We start from the raw sequence: 5,351 nt of genomic DNA, 5'->3' as shown, positions 1-5,351 counted from the left end.
TGTGTCACTGAGCTATGTCCCTGGTTACTGACAGAGTTTTATAGATCCATAAAATGGAGACAACCCTGTTTTCTTACTTTTCCAGTTAGAGCCAAAGTTGAAGGATTTGATTCTCCTGATTACGCTGGTTAGATTCTGGAAATGTGGAAATGGGGCAATTAGAATTTCAAGGCAGTGCTACCCAGAAAAGTAAATTCTACGAGCTCCATGCAGTGTTTGAGAAGACAGAGTGCGGAGGGACGACAGTGGCAGCTCACTGGGAACTGCGAAGTAGTGGCCCAGTCGCCTCTCCAGGCCAAAGGAAATGAAGTGATGACGCCACAGATGAGTGACCTGGACATTTTCTCTTGGTTTACGTGGCATTAGGACAGTCAGTAACATTTGTGAGGGTTACAGATCAGATTTTAATTTTTCTTACTTTTCTGTGGTTATGCGGGAGTATTTTAAGCGGTAAGACTTAAGTTTTATGTTTTTTTTTTTTTTTTGGTGGTACCAGGGATTGAACTCAGGGCCTTGCACTTGCCACACAGGCGTTTATTCTACTGAGCCATCTCCCTGGCCCTAGACTTTGAAGTATTAATAAAGAGGCACTTGGAACTTATTCTCAGATGGTTCAGTACTTACAAAAAAAATTACAACTATGGTTACACCTCCATAGCAAATTATCTCAAATTTAGGAGCTTACAGTCGCAATAATTTTTACTCACTCAAAGTAAATTCAAGTGCAAACCTTGGGTTCACACAAAATCCATACGTGAAAGTCTACCGAAACTTTGTATTTCCAAATGGGGAAGCCAAGATGGTCTCAGCTACTCAAGTAAGAGAGTAAGTGGCAGCGTATCCATGCAAACATCCTACCCGGCAACGAGGAGAACCAAGCCCCTGATGCGTACATCACAGACGAACTTTTCAAATGCCCTGGCTAAGTGGAAGAAGGTATACTCAAAAGCCTTCATACTGTAGGCTACGACTCCCTTCGTAAGAAGTTTGAAAAGGCAAACCTCTAAGGATGGGAAACAGATCCGTCGCTGCCAACGGTTAGAGGCAGAGTGCTGGTGTAGGGGCCTATTTTAGAATAATGGCACTATTCATTAAGGTTCTAAGGGTGGCAGGATCGGGTCTGTTAGTTAAAATACAACTTTTTTTTTTTTTTGAGACAAGAGTCTTGTTATGTAATTCAGGCCGGCTTTGAAGTCATGGTGATTCTCCTGCCTAAGTCTTCTAAATGCAGATTACAGGTGTGTGTCATCACACTCGGCTACAATATAACATTTACTTTTTTTTTTTTTAGGGCAGGGTCTACACGGTGTTCAGAGTCTCACTCCTAGATTGGACTCAAAGTGATCCGCCTGTTTACAGCCTCCCAAGAGCTGGGATTTACAGGCACGCGCCACCACGCCCAGGCTCGATTGCTGTCTCAGCTTGCCCAGGCTGGCACGGGAGGCCCAGGGATCAAACTCCCGGGCCCTGAGACTGCTTGAGGTGCTTTAATCCACTGAGCTATTTGGCCGGCCCTAACATTTACTGTTGACGGATTTTTAAAAAGTCATTCAGGCCAGGCCTGGTGGTACATGTCTAATCTCAGTACGTGGGAGGCTGAGGCAAAAGGATTGCCTGGGGCTCCAGACTAGCCTGGGCTAATAGTGAGTTCAAGAACTGAACTACATACAGTGAGACTGTGTCTCAGAAACAAAAATCAGGACATTGAGGTATGTGAGATCCAGGTATGAAATGCAGATGGAGACAGGTGAAGGTGACGGTTACAAGTGTGCGTCCCAGCCTCGCCTATGGGAACGATGAGTAATTGCGGAAAATGCTGTTCAGGTTGGACACTGTGAGCTAGGGGCAAACACACAGAACGGTACTGTAAGCATAGTAATCTAGTAAGTGGTGTCTTCCAGTGGTTTGGCTAATCCTGGCGCTTCGTTTATAGAGGTTGAACAAATAGCAATAAATAAATACACCGAAGATAATGAGCCAGGCCCATCCCTTCCAGAGAAATACGTTATAACATTGTTTTTTTTTTTTTTTTTTTTTTTTGCAGAACTGGAGATTGAACTCAGGCCCTTGCACTTGCCTGGGAAGCGCTTATTCCACTGAGCCATCTCCCCGGCCCCGAGAAATACGTTAGAAAGGACCAGGCACCAGCGGAGGGAGACAACAGAGGAGTGAAATGTCGCAGTGCACACACAGCGCTCGCTCGGGCGGGTCTTGCTTTCTACGTGCTTTCTCTGGGACAGAGGGGCTGGGGGCTGGGAATACTTGGGGCGCACCTGTCTTCATTCAGCAGGCTTCTCTGTTTGGGGATCAGGACTGTTCCTTTGGCTGGCGAAACTGCAAGGCTGAACTGAATCAGTTGGTGCGGTGGGACGGGGCGCCACTTCCTTACAGGCCGGGTGTGCCATCTCCTCCCGCCCGCCAGCTGTGAGCCCAGCGCGAAGGCAGGAGGCGCCGCGGCTGCCAGTTGCCGTCTCCTCTGTCCCTGCGACACAGCGCCTGCAACCCGAGAGGCCACTGGCCCCAAGCAGACCTACATCAAGCCTTGCTGTGGGGTGACAGGTGCCTTTAGCAATCTGGGTCTTGACCTCTCGGTGGGCCACAGGCGGCTTAACAATTAGTCGTGTGTTATTTTTTGTTACACTGGGAGCGGCTGGGGCCAAACGGGTAAATTCAGAGTTTTAGATTCAAAGCTCCACACCGTGCGCCTTTTTGTGAAAGAGGAAAAGGCGAGCTTGCCTCAAAGGCTCTCGAAGACTGTGAGTTCATACACACAAAGCATTTGGCACGGTCCTCTCTCATCTATTAAGTGTTCACTGAACATTTATTTTAGGAATTATTCAGGCAACAAAACGCGAAAAGCCCTGTCCTTTTGAGAAGCAAACGTTAACTACTTAGAGTTCAACTCTAAATCATGCTAACTCAAAGTGGGGTCCACAAAGCCCTAGCTGACCACCGCTTTGGAGCCTGGAATGCACGCGCGTACGTCTCATCCAAATTTAGTGACTCGTGCTGCGCCCTTTAACATTGTTGGCAGGGCCTTAGGTGTGCCTTCAAGTGTGGAGCGTCCTGCTTAGGTATAAACCCTGCATTTGGACTTCTGAAAATACCTTAAAAGTTCTCTATCAGGAGGAAAAGGACGTTGAAATTTAAAAAGTGCACTAAAAATTCAAGATTCGTTAAAAAATACCATACCAAACAAATGAGATTCAGAGTGGAAATCTATTGCCTTATGCGCCTACAAAATACTACAGCTTCAGTGTAGGGTTAATGTAGTTAAATGACGCCCTCTGGTGGAAATATTTCGATATACAAACTATGTGAAGCTAGAATCCTAAAAGCTCTTGGGGAGGCGGAGTTGAGTTGGAGGCCCGGCATGGCTTGATAGTGAGTTCAAGGCTAGCCTGAACTACACAGCAAGAGGTGCACAACTCAATCGACAAGTAGTGTGAGGTGTTTTTTTTTTTTTGTTTTTTTTTTCTTTTTTTCTTTTTTAAGAGGGCTGGGGATATAGCACAGTGGCACCAGCATGCCCAAACTGGATTCCCAACACCAAAACCAAAACCAAACAACTTATAAAATTCTGGCATACATGGGAGAAAAGGTTCAGTACACCCCCTTCCCTCCTTTTCAAGTGTAAAATGGATTTTTAAGCAAGCAGTACATTTTCGTCTTAAATTGTGATAAATTTTACTACTGAGAAGGCAGCAAATTTAGGTGTTTTTCTATTTAGGAAAATGTCTTCAGCAAGAAGGGACATGAGGTTGAGTTTATTTTATTTATTTATTTATTTATTATTATTATTATTATTAATTATTTTTGTGGTACCAGGGATTGAACTCAGGACCTTACGCTTGCCAGGCAAGCACTTACTCCATTGAGCTATCTCCCCAGCCCCAGGGACATGAGGGACATGAGGTTGAATACAGAATCGTATAACCTGACCTTTGTGAGAATGCTACCCTGAGTAAGGAGCAAATGCCCTTTGCTCTGTAGCTCCCAGGGCCAGGGGACTCAATGACCTTAACACATCGCACACAAGTGCTGCCAAACACTTGGCTCTCCTTCAGATTGGTTTTATTATAAAAGGTGAACTTGCTTAAAAATAATAGAGGCATACAATATAGTAGTCAGATGTCTTCTAGGGTTCTGACAGTGTGCAAAATACCCATGAGGATGTATTTATGTATTATGCACTGTTTTTTTTTTTTTTTTTTGCTACCATGCTGGTGACATTGTTCTTGGACATGCAAGTGGAGTGATCCAGTCTAGATGCAGACTTGTCTTAGTGTTTGTAGCATTCAGCTTTACTGGGCAATGGCAGAAGAGTTTCTAAAGTAGGTGTACTGTTAAGGCCCTGCTTTGCCACCATGTAATAACTCATACCACCTGAATTTTCATCTGTCAACTCTGAATGTGAAGATAGTGAAATGCACTTGTGCCAGTGTGTGTGAAGCTATGTGGCTCCTTTGTTTACTGGCTACGTGTGGGCCAGTTATTCAGGGATGATTTAGTTATGTGCTGCACGGCACTTCAGGCCATAATGCACCACAGGCTCCACTGACATATGGAGCTGAAAATATCCCCTTAACATTTTTACTGTGCCTTGTTTCAACTGCACAGCAGTCCTGGGTTGTGCATGCTTGGGGTTTAGGACCAACAGGCTCGCCAACGCAAGGCAATGATCAAAGGACTGCTTTCCCAGAACACAGCCCTATGAGCAGAAGTGACTTTGGGTGTGTCCGCAGTTTTGCTCGAGTCGCCTTCCACATCCCAGAGCTGTTCCAGACAGCTGAGCGTCTATTTCTGCAGTTCCTGGATATTATGCCTTCTGACTTGTGTGTACAAATGATGTAACTGGACTGGATTTCAATTCACGGGGTTATCTTTAAGAGCTAAATTCAGTCTTCTGTGAACTACTCTTTGCCTATTTTTCTATTATTTTTCTTCTGGAAGCTATTTTCTCTCAAAGGAATCAAAAAAACTTTTTCTTTCCAGACACTTAAGAGTTTGTCTCACATACAAGTCCTTAAGATTCATTAAAAAATAAAAAACAATTTTCAATGTAGAAATTTTGAGGCATGTAGAATCCTGGTACATGAGGTAGGAATCCACTTTTTTTTTTGTGGGCAGCTCAGCCTTCTCTGGGGGCGACACTGAGGTGGCACGTGGTGCCGGGTGGGGGATTGAATCAATCTTAGTCCCTGCATGCTTGCCTAAGCAGGCACTTTAGACTGCTGAGCTCTGGCCAGCCCATTCCACAATTCTTTTTTTAAAAAATTTATTTTGTGTGTGTGTGTGTGTGTCCAGCTCAGCCTGCCTGGGGGCGGGGCTGGCTGGCATGTGACGCTGGG

Source organism: Octodon degus, unplaced genomic scaffold (genome assembly GCF_000260255.1).
Source record: "Octodon degus isolate 3935 unplaced genomic scaffold, OctDeg1.0 scaffold00177, whole genome shotgun sequence".
NCBI classification, from domain to species: domain Eukaryota; kingdom Metazoa; phylum Chordata; class Mammalia; order Rodentia; family Octodontidae; genus Octodon; species Octodon degus.
This window is presented reverse-complemented; position numbering follows the sequence as displayed.